This window comes from Protopterus annectens, chromosome 6.part0 (assembly GCF_019279795.1).
Source record: "Protopterus annectens isolate FY-2018-M chromosome 6.part0, PAN1.0, whole genome shotgun sequence".
In the NCBI taxonomy this organism is placed as follows: Eukaryota; Metazoa; Chordata; order Ceratodontiformes; family Protopteridae; genus Protopterus; species Protopterus annectens.
The window spans coordinates 875,635,336-875,651,870 of NC_056737.1; the positions used below are offsets into that span (position 1 = coordinate 875,635,336).

Genomic DNA, 16,535 nt, shown 5'->3' on the forward strand with positions numbered 1-16,535 from the left:
CTGCAACACCTTGAAATGTCTTCATCAGCCAGTACATGTGCTAGGACCCAAGAAAAGCCTAGCATTTTTACATGTCTATCAGAGTTGTCACCCTTCTCTAATGGTGCTGCAATAAAATGGCTTATGGGAGCACTTGAAGACAGGTTCTCACTGTAACTACTTCAACATTTTTAAAAAAGGAGAACATGTTTGAATTGGTTAAAATGACAAAGGAAAAGACATTATGTGAAAAAAAAGAAGAAAGACACTAGCCTGAAAAGTTATGTTACACACACACACATCTATCCACAGTAACTTCATATCTTCATGGACTGCAAAAAGGAGGATATTCAATTATGAGCTCTTCACAACATCAGAAGGCATTCTCCATGAATACAAAGCTCTTCTGTCACTGTTTATACACTCTTCTTGGCTGCAATTCTAGTTGACATCAATGAAGGGGGCACAAACAAAAGAATTGATTTTCCCCTTCCAATGCCTAACCAAAGTGCAGCAGGAAGAAAGAAGCACCAACCAGAAAGTAGAGTTGTGTAAGTAAACTTAGTATAACAGCAGATGTTCTAACATCACTGATGCATAAGCCCAAGTTATGTAGGTCCTCCCCCTTATCAAAGAGTAGCTTTAAAAGTTTAAAGTTGCCTTCCACACACACTGTCAGGAACCAGAGAGGAGCTCCATATAAAGACAGAGCACAAACATCCTCACAGCATTTTGTACCTAAGAAAGGAGACAAGGGCCCTGAAAGAACAACACTAGAAAACCCACAGGTAAACTATATACAAAATGATATATACATCTATGTCCTGGTAATATTAAAGGAAAAAAAAATAAAGGGGAGCAATGAGAGGGGCAGCTACTGCAACAGTGATCTATTAGAACATCTAATGATATGTTTACTTACACAACTACACTATGCTCAACATACAGATCACTGTTGCAGTACCTTAAGCTATTTGGGTAGATTACCATAGCTTAGAAACTAAGGGAGGTGGCAAACAAAATCCTGTTGAAATGATTAACAACCACTTCCCCACAACTTCTGTAGCCAGCCTGAGGGAAACGGGTGTCTTGAGTCAGTGTAACAATTCTTTCCTACTGTGTGATGATCATCTACTACTCAAACAGCGTAACACAGTGAGTGAGAGATGGACATGTATAATGTAAAATGTCCATGAAAGTGAAAATCTCACCAAAGCAATCACAATGCACACAATCCATCATATGTTCTAAAGATTAACTTGACTAAACTTCAAAGACCTCGAAAACTCACAGGCACAAAGCATACTCGGCAAGTTAAGCTTACCAACTCACACAGCACAAGTCCCAAAAGGCAGAGATACTGAGCCCATAAGGCAGACATCTACCTTATCAAACATTCTAGTGATACATTACTCCAGTGTAAGACATACACATGTACCTCTTACCAGGATAAGCAAGGAAAGAATGACAGTTAGTTGCTTGTCTGGTGCCAGGATCAGTCAGATCACACATGCACTAAGGCCCTTGAACAACAAGTACTGATATGATTCCATCATAGCACATATGGGACTCAATCACTTGAGATGTACTTCAGTGGACTACATGATGAAACTTTCAAACTGCATGTCCCACACAGGTATAAGCCTAGCACTGAGCAGTATTCTACCATCTCCAAGGATGACGTCATAATATGAGCAAAAATGACTTCAATAACTGGTAAGTTTCTGGTGTCATTCAAATGATGTCTACTATTTGTCATTATGGTAGGATATGATCAACAGACCATGTTGCTTTGCCATGGATGGCCTGCAGCTGTACCTCCTAGGGTTTTCATTATTGGTAAGGATATTGTCAACCCTATAGTGCCTTTTTTTTTAGGCAATGCTAACACGTAACAAGCTCTACTCACCACAGAGGATGCAGACATAGTTATAGCGATTGAGACATGGTTTAAAATGACAGAGAGCACTCTGGCTGTCTAGGCCTATACCGCCTTCCACATGTTTAGTCCAGCTACTGTTTAGGGGAGAGAAAATGTGGAGGTGTCTCAATCTTTATGCAGGAGAGACTCGCATCAAGTCTAGTAAAGCAGCACGATGCACTAAAACTTCTTCATGTCCAAATTGCCATCAGAATGGTCCTGTACCATAAATCAGTTAGCTATAGTACTCCCTCTATAACCCAAGAAAGCCATAACTCCTATTTACAGGAACTAGAACAACTCAGTATTAAACCCTATACCATTTTCCTAGGTGATCTAAACTATCCAACTGCAGACTGGGAAACCTGCACCACCAGTCAAGCACAAGCGCAGACATTCCTGGACTTTGTCACCAGCTAGCTCCTGGAACAATTAGACTACCCACTAGAGGGAAAAACATCTTGGATCTTGTTCTACTAATATGGGTGCACCTTGTACCATCCCTTGTACATCTTTGTCACTGGTTAGGTCTGACTATAAAGATGACTCCTTTGAAATATAACTGAAACCAGAGAACCATTCCACCCAAGGCATCTTCAGAAATTTCTTTAAGACAAAGTACCTACTCTTAAGAAGTGATAATATTGGCAAGCTTCAAATTCCCAGCAAACACAGTTAACTCCTCTGAATACATGGAAAAATACACCACTACACTATACCAGCTTTGTAAACAGATGCAGCTGTACTCAGTAGCAGCAAACATAGGCAAACCTCACATACCCTCCTTGATGGAACCATAAATTCAACAAGCTTTACAATAAAAAGAAGGGGATTTTGATCAGAAGAAGAGTATTTCCCAGAATGATACAACTCTCCTCAATGAAACAAAAACTCAGGGGCTGCTTAAAATCCTCTACAGCCATGCTTGAGGTGAAAACAGCCACCCAAGCCTGAAACGATTACAAAACCTTTTAAAGTTATGTTCATATCAGAAGCACAACGAAGCAACGGCTGAGCTGACTGTGAATAACATTACCTTACACTGAGGCTGAAGATATAACTAATCTTCTACCCATCTTCTCCCCTCCATATATCCCACAAGATATACCTCTAGCTACCACACAAGACCAAGTCCTGAAAGCACTATCAAAAGCTAAAAAATACTGCATCAGTGGGTCCTGATAACATCCCTGAATGCATCTTAAATTGCCCAAAGCAATGTTTAGACCCCCGCCCCAACAACACTGTTCAACCTCGGCCTCCAGGTTTTGTACCAAGTGAATGTAGACCAGTTACAGTCATTTCCTGACAAAATGGAGGACCTTCCATTGACCTAGATTATTACAGACCCACAACTCTCACCAGCCTCTTATGCAAAGCCAAGAAAAGACTTGTCATGGAACTACTCGATAAGGGCATAGGGAACCTCTAAACACTGGACCTGTCTCAGTTTGGATTCTCCAAGGATAGGTCATGCTTATTTAACCTGGTGAACCTCTTTGAAAAGGTCATCAAAGCAAGGATGAAGATAAAATGGTACACACCGCATACCTTGAATAGGCCAAGGCTTCTGACACAATCCCCCACTCGGGCTTAGGAAACAAGCTAAATAAACTGGGAATAAAACCCTACGTCACCTGCTGAGTTGTCAAATGGGTCACAAATAGGATGCAGAAGATCAAAATAGGGGAAAACTACCTCTGCAGAGAGACCAGTCACCAGTGCAGTCCCACAGTGTTCAGTGCAGAGACCTCTCCTGAATGGCATCTACTTCTCTGAAGTAAAAGCCAATACCAAAGGGCTCTGCCTGAGTAAGTTTGCAGATGACTACAAGCTAGGAACAATTACTGAATCCCCAAATGACTTTGCCATCATGCAGGAAAGTATGTCCCAAACTAATAAGTGGTGAAAGAATCAGGGATACAGACTAAAGGACAAAACTGCATTATCGTATTCTATAGGAAGTAGTTTACCCCTGAGAATTACCATACTGACAATACGCCCCAGAGTGTTGACCCACCAAACAGGGAAGGTTAATTCCATCACCAAAATGGAAACTGGCTAGATTTAAAATGGCCTGCAAGAGAAGTTAACCTAGTACTTACCAATAAACCTAAAGGAATTTATGAATATTCAGCGTAAGACAATGAATCGTTAAAATTTTCGACACAAAATGTTCACATAAGCATTTACATAAAACACTCCCTTAGAAATACAATGACAATTCTAAAAGAAAATGTTTCCAAGCAAAACACCATCATTCAGTCAGAGAAGTACATGTTTTCCTCAGAACACTATAGTGGAAAGTTTTCCACATCAGGGGTCTAGTCTACCCAGCCTTGAAGAATAGCTAGCTGACCGACAGTTCCACAGGGCCCGCTGAAGGAGCACTCTTTGGGGGGGGGACAGAAACCTCTGGGGAGATTTGCACTCTATCTTTATATGGTGCTGCTGACATAGTGCTTGGAAGGCACCCTAAAGCTTTGAAAGCTGGCCGGTGTCTAATGGTAAGACCCAAACAGCTTAGGCTACTGCTGCAGTGATCTGTATGTTAAATATTTTGCAAAACCTCTCCAGCGGAGTCAGTCTTCTAATTTCAGTTCAGGTAAATGACTTGGAGCTATGTATGGTAGGTTGCTTTATAACAAAAACTTCCACAGACTGGAGATCAAAAAAGTCTTCACCCTTCAATACAGCAGTGGTTACTTAATTTGGATGGGGGCAAAAGACCAGATGAAGAGAGCAAGGACAATTGCCCTAGTAAAGCCTATCACATATCTGGAGCTAATGTGAAGGATGTAATGCTTCACAAACATACACGCACTAATCCAGATCATGGCCTCAGTCTCCAAAGATGGATTTTATTGAGTGTTTTATTGAAGCAAAAAGTCTGGGAAAATGTGACATGGTTTCAAAAAGAAATGAAAACCAGCAACTTTACATAAGGTCAGCCAGCAAAGCATGAATGTGTGATTACTTGCAAGATGGAAACAAATATTCAAAAGAACTTTCATGAAGAACACGTGAAAGTAAGAGTTTCTTATCAACTGTATCATGCAATGTCAATGACACTGCATAAACAAACCAAAAGAAAACCGTACTGAATTATACTAAGAAGTGTGGGGTGCAAACAGCAATGTTATAGGAGACACTTGGACAGAGATGAACATGAATTTGGCAGGACTACAGTATAGACTTTCAGCACAGTATCAGGGATAAAAGAAAAGGGGAGACAGCACTGATTGCAAAAGGGGCTCCAATAATGACATAAGAGGGAAAAAAAGATGGTAGATTTACTGTAAATGGTTAATGGTGGGGAAGGAGGATTACACTTACATTGATATTCCACCCAAACTACTACTATGGAACTTAAAAAAATTAGGCAGAAATAATGTTTCAGGAGGACCTAGAATAGAAAAGACATCAGAAGGTAGATTTCTGGAAAAAAAAAAAACACATATATTAAACTATTTGGAATGGGATATGTAAATTTACTAGCAAGAGTTAAGACATAATTTACATACGATTTCCCTGTGTACAACAGTTGGGCTACACTGGATAGAAATTACATTTCATAGAAGCATGGGTATTTAAATGAAAGCTTTGAAACATATCCAATAATTATTTCAGATTACACACCAATAAAGACTAAGATGCAGGTTTATTTGTTAAAATAGAGGGATTTAAGAATCAGTAGAGGAAATGATACAAGAGTTATTATGGAAGACATACATTTCCAGAATGCAGTGTTAGGGAGTTGGATAAAATGAAAATGCAAATAAAATATGACAGAAATAAGAGAAAAAGAGAAATGGGAAAGTAGTAAAAGAAATTATTTACAAGAGTAGTCAAAGTACTGCAGAAGGGAAATCTTAGAATAAGAGGAGGAGCAATTGCTAAGTACTAAAAGGAAAATGAGGGAATATTTGGATAATATGCATGAGTTCATAAAGGCTATTGTTAAACAAGTATTTTTGTTAACCCAGGAGCTCAAAAGTTCTTAACACAACAAATTAAACAGAAAGTACTAGAGGTTGTTGCCAAGTTTAGGAAGCCTATGGGGAAAAAAACAACCAAAGATCGTATAAAGATATTTCAAAATTTCTATGAAAACATATATAAAAGCAGAGGATTGGAGAAACCAAGAAATTGCACAAATGGAAATAAGTCTTGGGTATGCCAAGGTTAGAGGAAGATGAGTTTCAAGAATAAATAGCTAAGATAGGAAGGGATGATCTAAAATAGTGGTGTACAATCAAATCAACATGGAAGCCACCAAGAACATGGTATTACTGTGGAAATTAGGATGGAAGAACGTGATAAAAATCTAAAAAGCTTTGTTTAGCAGCATCTTAAAACGATGGACACTAATAGCATTTTGGAAGGCAGCTATGGTGGCTGTATTACCCAAAGAAGGCAGACACTCTTCAAACCCAGCTTCACATAAACCAATTTCAGTTTTAAACCATAATTATAAGGTGTTTTGTCTATACCAACTAAACTAAAGGCAAGGGTGTTGTCAAAATTGATAGATATGGCTCACTGTGGTTTGTGGAAGAGAGGCAAACATCTGACAACAGTAACAGAACCATGATGATCAAAAGGGAAACAGTGTAACAAAATGACTATGTGGTGCTAGGTCTTGATGCAGAAGAAGCAGTCAGTAAGAGTCAGCTGGGATTTTATGATTAGGACAATGGTAGCATTTATGTTCCCTGAAAGAATAACAAAGTTAATTAGGAGAATATATGAAGTGTCAGAGGCAAGAATTAAGGTGTCAGGGTTCCTCTCCTACAAGTTGTGTTTAAGCATCTTTATTGAATTAGCACTTCTTATAGGTTCATAGGTTCATACTAGGCTATCTGCCCGAGGGCATTTACAAGCCTAGCCCATAGTTTTGTGGCTTACGCCACCCCTTTAGTATGGGGAACTATACCCATTATTTTGCTGTGCCTCTGTCGAGCAGTGACACTGTGGTAATCCCTGGGGTATATCTGCGATCTCCCATCCATTGGTCAAGATTTCTCTTGAACAAGGCCAGCGAGGTGCTCTGCCTCACATATACCGGGATTTTGTTCCACAGCATAGGGAGTCTTTGGGTGATGAATCTATCCCTCCAGCACGTCCTATTAATAGCTGTGTCGAGGTTTAAGTCTCCCGCCCTTGTGGCTCTGATGGATCTAGATTTTTTGAGGTGAAGCATATTCATCAAATCTGGGTTTGACATGGCCTTGTATGTTAGGCAAAGGTCACCTCTGAGCAAGCGGTAGGCGACTGAGTAGAGCTGGAGTTCTTTCAGTCGGGCAGCATAGGACAGATGTTTGAGACCCTTTATCCTTTTGGTGAGGAACTTTTGTGGCCTCTCCAGCTGCTGCAAGTGTCGGGTCAGATACATTCTGAATGGGGCATTGTACTCAATCACTGGTCTGATGAGTGATGAGTATAGGGAGACTATGACCTCCCTTGATCTAGATGAGAATCCCTTCATGATAAGGTGGGCAATGTAGAAGGTCTTCCTAACTACTTTAGCTACATGGGTGTCGAATGACAGACTACTGTCAACCTGGGTCCCCAGGTCCCTGATAACTTCTTCTGTGCTCAGTGGATTGCCACCTATTTGGTAGCTAGGGGTAACCTTGTTTTTCCCGAAGGGTATGACTATGCATTTTTTGGCATTTAACTTTAGGCCATGGCTCTGGCACCAGTTATCCGTTTCTGTGAGACCCTTCTGAAGGACATCTGTGTCAGATGTGTTTTCTACTATGGCCCAGTTTGCAGTCATCTGCAAACTTTGTCAGCCATAACCCTCCTGTGTTTGCTTGTACTTCGGAAAAGTAGATGCCAAACAAGAGTGGGCCCAGGACTGAGCCCTGTGGTACACCACCTGTGACAGGCTTTGAGTCTGACATGGCGCCAGCAACTCTGACCCTGTGGGTTCTGTCACTCAGCCAGTTTGCAACCCATCTTGTGATGTATGGGTTAACATTTAAGCTGATGAGTTTTTCAATGATACCCGAGTGGGGTATTGTATCGAAGGCCTTTGCCAGATCGAGGTAGGCTGTATGGACTGCCTTTCCCTCATCAATGGCTTTGGTGACTGTTTGAAAAAGTCAACCAAGTTTAGAAGGCATGATCTGCCTTTGACAAAGCCAAACTGGGATGGATCCAAAGTCTGCAAATTCCCTATGTCTTTATTTATGAGGTCCATTATGATCCTCTCCATGGCTTTGCAGATAAGGCTTGTCAAGCTAATGGGCCGGTAATTTCCAGGGTCGGTGGAGGCACCGCCTTTGTGAAGTGGGACCACAGTTGCAGTGCGCCACTCCTGGGTGCGTATCCAGAGGTAAGACTATGATTAAACAGCTGTCCTAGTTGTGGGTTTAATTCCTCGTTGAGTTCGTGGAGCACACAGCCGGGGACACCATCAGGTCCCATGGATGCTGTGTTTTTTTGCTTTGGAGAGAGCAGTTCTCACTTGGGCGTTGGAGATGCTTAGGGGGCTGCAATCGCTTGGTATAGATATCTCTCCTTTTGGCGGGGAGGGGGGGGGGAGAAGTTTGCACTGAACCTGTCAGCCAGTATGTTGGCAATGTCTGAAGGATCAGTAATCTTCACATCATTTTGAACTAGTTCTGAGCATATCTGGGAGTTCCCTCCCAGGTTTCTAACATAGCTAAAGAAGGCCTTATGATTGTCTTTTGAGTCTTTAGCTATTTTTCTCTCAAAATTTGCTTTGGATGATTTTATGAGAGCTCTTAGTTTTTACTTATAGTGATCAAGGGTGTCTTACCTTTTAAGGATTTTGCTCTATCTTGTAGTAGCTTCCTCCTTTTGTTGTAGAGTTTGTTTATGGCTGGGGTCCACCAGACTGGACGCTTGCCTTTGGTACAAAGAGTCTTTGTTTTGCTTGGGATTGCCTTATCCATGCAGTCCTGCAGGTGCTGGTAGAAGGCATTTGTAAGTGATTCAGCGGCTTGAGTATTGTTTTCCTCCGGCTCGGGGCCTTAAAGGAGACCACACTAGTCTTTAGAAGTGTGAAGTCGGCTTTCGAGAAGTTCTTTACTGTGGTCTTTTTTATTTCAGGTGGGGGTGGGATGAGGACCTCCAGCGAGATTAGTTTGTGATCTGATCTCACCAGTGAGGGGTATACTTCCGGTGTTGAGCATTGTGCTCCCATGTTCGTGATGATGAGATCAAGTATGTTTTCTCCTCTTGTGGGGATGGTGACTAGTTGTTCCATGGCATTTGAGTTTATGAATTCCAGGAACTTTTGGGCTAGGGTGTTTGGGCTTGAGTAGTGTTCCCAGTCTATATTAGGGTAATTGAAGTCACCTAGTATGATGGTGTTTGGTGATACATTTATCCCTCTAGTGTTTTCAGGAAGGCCATGTGAGGTTCCTGAGTTTGTGAGGGTGGCCTGTAACATGCTACAATTTGCAGAGCAGTCTTGCCTATGGTTAATTGCACCTGGATGGTCTCCGATGCATCGTGCGTTGCCACCAGTCTTGAGGTGTGGGTGTCCTTGATGAATATGGATACCCCCTCCTTTCTTGGTATTGTCCGGATTTTGGGGCGGAACGCATGATATGAGGTAAAACCTGATAGTGCTGGGGTGCTCTCAGGAGCCTTGAACCAGGTTTCTGTCACAGCACAGACATCGATGTTCTCCATACTGAGAAGGGCCTCGAGTGCGTGCATTTTGAGATTTAGACTTCTGGCATTGAGCAGCATTACCCTTAGTTTTTTCCTTTTTGTGTTCTAGGGTGGTAGGTTTAGAATTTGAGCCTTGCCTAAAAAGGCACTATGGGGTGGCAAGAGCCTTTGCCAATATCCGGAATCCCAGGGGTGACAGGTGCAAGCCGTCCCTTGCGAAGCAGCGTGGCTTGTCCAGCATGTCATCCCAGGCAGACAGACATTGGATCCCCTTTGAATGACACCAGAGTTTAAGCCAATTGTTAAAGCTGATCATCTTATCTCTGTATTGTGGCATCATTCTTGGTGAAGGTAGGATACTGCTCAAGGTCAGGGTCATACCTGCCTGGGCTACATAATCAGAGAGATCCTCAATGTCTCTTTTCATGTAGTCCAAGGAGGTATGTCTCAGGTCGTTTACACCAGCGTGGACAATGACTGAGTCGTATTTGTACCTGCTGTTGAGAGACCTGAGTGCTTGCGTTATGTGGCGGATTCTAGCGCCCGACAGGCAGCTTACTGTGACCTTCTCCTTACTCAGTCTGGTGAGCGGGACGTCAGTGTGTCTGACTATGGAGTCACCAATGACTAGTGTGTCTGGCATTGTGTTTGGCCTTAAGGGCTGTGACTGTTTGACACTCTGACTGTGAGGTCTATGTGTTGCAGGTGTTGTGTTCTGAGGTGGTGGTTGTTTGGGTGTCTGCTTTGGTGGCCTCTGCTGTTTTGGTAGATTTTGATCAGAGCCTCGAGTATGTCTTTGTGTGTTTATGTGTATGATTTGAGGTTGTGATGGTACTATGTGAGACTGGGTCTATAGTGTGTGTGGTAACCTTCTCCTCCTGACTGGTCTTGCCAGTCCTATGTTGAGAGAGCTCCGCCTCCAGTTTGGCCATATAGTTGCATCTCTCGCATATATTTGTGTTTTGTGGGAGGAGGAGAGGGTTGTCTGTGTACATGAGGCAATTGTAACATTGCCTCAATATTCCCAGGTTCACCAGCTGAGCAGGAGAGGACACTAGCAACTGATCCCTCGACATGCTAGAAGGACTAGACAAAAACTTTAAAAGAGATTCCGGGGACGTGGGTGACCGAGTAATGGGGTAGTGCCTTTTAGGGGTGCTATCTATAAGAGTGCCGTATCAAGGTAATAAGTACTGTAGGAGCAAGTGCTAGGTTTAACAGATAGAGAATAGTCTACTTGGAGTCAAGTAGAGATGATCTTTTTAGTTATAGGATACGCTGATTAGATCAGTAGTATAGTTCGAGGAAGGTAGTTTTAAGGGAAATTTTGAAGAGTGGACTTAAGGTAGCCCGAATAGTTTAAACCTGCTTAACCGGTGCTGCCCTAGTGTGCAACAGTGGCAACTCCGCGCTAAAGCGTGCTTTATAGCAGGGGCTGGAAAAGACAGGAAATGACCCAAAATGGCCAATAAACTACAAGTTACTGCCTTAAACCACTCCTCTGAGGACAAACAGGCAGCTCAGTACTCCCTACTCCCACTAGTGAGTAAAGAAACTACCCCTTGACCAAACAAGGAAAATGGAGAAACACAGGAACCAAGACAAAGCCCAGGGATCAGCAAATCTGATCACTGGAACAAACTATTAGGAAAGTATGGAAAACAAGAGTATTTTTTGTTTTTTCAAGTTTTTTTTCAGAAAGGCAGAAAATACAATAAATGCTGTGTTTTTCGACTAATTGCTATCAAAAGCTAGTACACTTGAGTGTATTAGACTGTTGTTTAACTTTTAAGCAAAACTTAAACAAGCAAGTGCAACAAACAATTCAAGCTATTAAAAACAGTAAAAACAGGTAATAACAGAATAAAACAGCCAGAAATAGCAATCGAAAGGCTTAAAAAGTCGAAAATGCAGAAGAAAATACTTAGAATCTGGAAAGTTTGTCTTTTCTGGTCTCTGCTGCTCTAGGAACTCTGCTGGACACCACGAGGAGCTGTGCTGAGTTCTCTATAGCCAGAAAAGCCCGCCAAAGCGTGCTTTATAGCAGGGGCTGGAAAAGACAGGAAATGACCCAAAATGGCCAATAAACTACAAGTTACTGCCTTAAACCACTCCTCTGAGGACAAACAGGCAGCTCAGTACTCCCTACTCCCACTAGTGAGTAAAGAAACTACCCCTTGACCAAACAAGGAAAATGGAGAAACACAGGAACCAAGACAAAGCCCAGGGATCAGCAAATCTGATCACTGGAACAAACTATTAGGAAAGTATGGAAAACAAGAGTATTTTTTGTTTTTTCAAGTTTTTTCAGAAAGGCAGAAAATACAATAAATGCTGTGTTTTTCGACTAATTGCTATCAAAAGCTAGTACACTTGAGTGTATTAGACTGTTGTTTAACTTTTAAGCAAAACTTAAACAAGCAAGTGCAACAAACAATTCAAGCTATTAAAACAGTAAAACCAGGTAATAACAGAATAAAACAGGAAGAAATAGCAATCGAAAGGCTTAAAAAGTCGAAAATGCAGAAAAAAAACCTTAGAATCTGGAAAGTTTGTCTTTTCTGGTCTCTGCTGCTCTAGGAACTCTGCTGGACACCACGAGGAGCTGTGCTGAGTTCTCTATAGCCAGAAAAGCCTGCCAAAGCGTGCTTTATAGCAGGGGCTGGAAAAGACAGGAAATGACCCAAAATGGCCAATAAACTACAAGTTACTGCCTTAAACCACTCCTCTGAGGACAAACAGGCAGCTCAGTACTCCCTACTCCCACTAGTGAGTAAAGAAACTACCCCTTGACCAAACAAGGAAAATGGAGAAACACAGGAACCAAGACAAAGCCCAGGGATCAGCAAATCTGATCACTGGAACAAACTAGGCAAACTTACAATTCTATGCAAGCAATCGAACCGCACTAACAAATTCACATTTATAAACATTATAATTCACGTGATGCATTATACAATTTAAACATAACAGATTATTCAATTCCTACCTTATCTTAACCCTTATTTTTTCTCCAAAATGTTCTTCTGCATGTATTGTTCTCAGTTTCTTTTTTTTTCCCTACGTAATTTACTACTAACCTTTTCTAAAGATCCCACTTCCTATTCCTTTAGCTCTGTTACAATATTCACTACTTCAAGTACAGCTGGTTTAGATTTTGATTTCCATTTTCTAGTAATTGCTTTTTTTGGCAGCCACCAGAAATAAACTTAACAAGGCCTTACTATGTCTAGTCAATTCAGATCCTCTATCACTGCTCAAAAAAAAAAAAAAAATCATATACCTAGTTACACCCATTTGCTCACTCAGTATTGCTAACAGAGTAGTCTGTATGGAATTTATAAAGCCTGCCAACTCATTAAACTCACAAAACATATGTTCCCAATTACCTTTTCCTTCCCCATCACACCTCCAATATTTGCAAATCTACCTGAGGAAAAATTATTTGTGGAGTTTGCCTGGGGCATAAAAATACTTATGCAAACACTTCCAAACAAAAATCCTAAACCTTCTGGACTTTGCATATTTGGAAGCCATACATATAGTGCAATGGAAAAGTATTTGCCCCTTCCTGATTTCTTATTTTTTTGCATGTTTTAAATGTTTCAGATCATCAAACAAATATACATTTTTGACAAAGATTACCCAAGTAAAGACTAAATGCAGTTTTTAAGTCATGACTTTATTTATTAAGGGGAAAAAAAATATCCAAACCTACATGGCCCTATGTGAAAAAGTAATTGCCCCCTAAACCTACTAACTGGTTGCACCACCCTTAGCAGCAATAACTGCAATCAAGCATTTGCGATAACTGGCAAGGAGTCTTTCACATCGCTGTTGAGGAATTTTGGCCCACTATTCTTTGCAGAATTTTTTAATTCAGCCATATTGGAGGGTTTCCGAGCATGAACGGCCTTTTTAAAGTCATACTACAGCATCTCAATTGGATTCAAGTCCAGAATTTGGCTAGGCCACTCCAAAACCTTAATTTTGTTTTTTTTTTTAAGCAGTTCAGAGGTGGACTTACTGCTGTGTTTTGAATCATTGTCCTGCTGCAGAACCCAGGTGCACTTCAGCTTGAGGTCACAAACTGATGGCCACACATTCCCCTTCAGGATTTTTTGGTAGAGAACAGAATTCATGGTTCCATCAATCACAGCAAGCTGTCCAGGTCCAGAAGCAGCAAAGCAGCCCCAGACCATCACAGTACCACCACCATGTTTGACTGTTGGCATGATGCTCTTTTTCTGAAATGCTGTGCTACTTTTAAGCCAGATGTAAGGGGATGCACACCTCCCAAAAAGTTCAACTTTTGTTTACTAAGTCCACAGAATATCTTCCCAAACGTCTTGGGATCATCAAGATGTTTTTGTGGCAAAAGTGAGATGAGCCTTTATGTTCTTTTTGGTCAGCAGTGGTTTTCGCCTTGGAACTCTGCAATGCATGCCATTTTTGCCCAGTCTCTTTCTTAAGGTTGAGTCATGAACACTGACCTTAACTGAGGCAAGTGCGGCCTGCAGTTCTCTAGATGTTGTTCTGGGTTCTTTTGTGACCTCTTGGATGCGTCGTCGCTGCACTCTTGGGGTAATTTTTGTAAGCCGGCCACTCCTGGGAAGGTTCATCACTGTTCCATGTTTTCTCCATTTGTAGATAATGGCTCTCATCGTGCTTCGCTGGAGTCCCAAAGCTTTAGAAATGGCTTTGTAACCTTTTCCAGACTGCTAGATGTCAATTACTTTGTTTCTCATCTGTTCCGGAATTTCTTTAGATCACGGCATGATATCTTCCTTTTTGTGATCTTTTGGCCTACTTCACTTTGTCTGACAGGTTCTAATTAAGTGCTCTCTTGATTCAACAGGTCTGGCAGTATTCACAAAAATGTAATTACAGTAGAGTTGTGTACACTTACCATAAATGTAGATGTTCGAGTGTATTCACTGTTGCAGTCATCACATTTGGGTTATCTGCCTGCAGGTAGCCCTCAGCCGGCCTAAACAGCAGAGTCTTTGGATTTCTGCATCGGATGCTGTCTCTTCTTCCATGACGTCAGGTCATCAGGGGTATAAAACATGCAGCCAATGCCATTACATCACTTTTTCCTGCCCCAGATGTCAGGTGCCCCCACAAGAGGAAGCAATTATATGGTATGGTACACCACCATCAAAAAGCAAATACACCAGAAAAAATAAATATACCAAACAAGAAGAAAAGGTAGAGCCAAGAGAAGTCAGGGGGCTGGAGGGAGGGTAACCAGGACTGCAACAGTGAATACACTCAAACATCTACATTTATGGTAAGTGTACACAACTGTACTACGTTCTTCATGTTTCATTGTTGCAGTCATCACATTTGGATTGATTCCCAAAGCTAAGAAAGGGAGGAGGAGGAAGTTAAAGAGCATTAGGGCCAGCTATTAAGCCCTGCAAAACTGCAGTGGCAAATTCAGCTCTGGATTTAGAAAAGATAGGCATGTGGTAATGCTTGGTGAAGGTATGTACAGAGCTCCAATTAGCAGCTTCTAGGATGCCCGTGGTAGGGACTCCTCTGAGAAAAGCTGCAGAGGTAGATGTAGCCCTGGTGGAATGTGATCTTATCCCCTGTTTGGTAGGTTTTCCATGGTGCTTGTAGCAGAAATTAATGCAATGGGCTATCCATTTGGAAATGGTTTGCTTTGAAATGGCCTTCCCCTCTGCCAACTGCAGCAAAGCCAACTAGCAGCTGTTCAGATTTTCTGAGAGGCTTTGTCCTGTCCAAATAAAATCTAAGCTGTCTGTGCACATCCAGAGAGTGCTGCATTTGTTCCCCCTTTGTTTTGTGGATTAGGGAAAAAAAGTAGGCAAATGAATGGACTGATTTAGGGCCACACTAGACACCACCTTGGGCATAAAGGAAGGATTAGTCCTGAGGGAAACCCTGTCCGCATGGAAGATAATGAAGGGTTCCACTGACATGAGGGTCTGTAATTCAGAAACTCTTCTTGCTGAAGTGATAGCTAGAAGGAAGGCTGTTTTCCAAGAAAGGAATTGCAACTCTGCTGTTGCAGCTGGCTCAAAGGGGGGGAAGAGTGAGTTTTTCCAATACAAAGTTAAGGTTCCAGGCTGGAGTGGGAGCTCTCCTACATGCAAACACTTTATACACTTCTGATAACTCGGATATCTTTGTTTAATACAAAAAATACATGCTTTGCGAAAATGTGGTTGCTTCCCCTTATTTTACTCGTTTTATGCAGTTCGGACTTTATTTCAAACATTTTCCGTAGTAATTTGAAAATTTTTATTAATATCATACATATTGGCTTATGCGAAAATCATTTAGAGCTTTCTGTATACCTCATTTCATATACAGGGACAAGAATTGAATAAATGGTGCTGAGGAAGTTTTAATATCTGAAATTCATTTCTGACCTGTTTTGCGAAGTTTACACATTTTAAGGATGATCTGCTCATTTAAATTCCTCCAGCTCTAAGCAAGTGCCCTGAATCGTTTTAGCCATGTCGCCTCTAACTTCACGCCCTTTGGATATGCCAGTTCTGACTCCATGCCCTTTAGCTATGCCGCTTCTGACACCATGTCGCTCGCTCGTCTCTAACACATATAACAAGAAGGCTGGGGTTTTTGTTTAGATGTTTTAATACATAGAAACACATCAGGATGGATAGCAGCATCATAAAATACGAATGAACTAGTTAACACACAGACCTTACATACATACATACATGCTTACATCACAACAGTTTACTACAAAATGGCAGTCTAGCTTGCACGTGCTCAGTATTTATGCACTTATGCAAGCCCTTGGATAGCTTCTTAAAGTTATATACACACACATTGATCTACACACATCTTCCTATGAAATATAATTTCTTTCAAGTCTCGCCCAGGTATTGTACCTTGGGGAAAATCACGTCTTTCATACCAAATATTTTAATATGTTTCTTCAGAAATCTACTCTCTTTTGTTGTATTTTCCCCTCTATGCCCCA

General features: G+C 41.4%; 1 protein-coding gene across 5 annotated transcripts in view; it reads right to left on the reverse strand.

Moving 5' to 3' along the window:
* The window catches only part of PPP2R5C (protein phosphatase 2 regulatory subunit B'gamma), a 2,766,797-nt gene that overhangs the window by 139,041 nt on the left and 2,611,221 nt on the right, over positions 1 to 16,535 (reverse strand). The gene's annotated exons all lie outside the window — the stretch shown is intronic.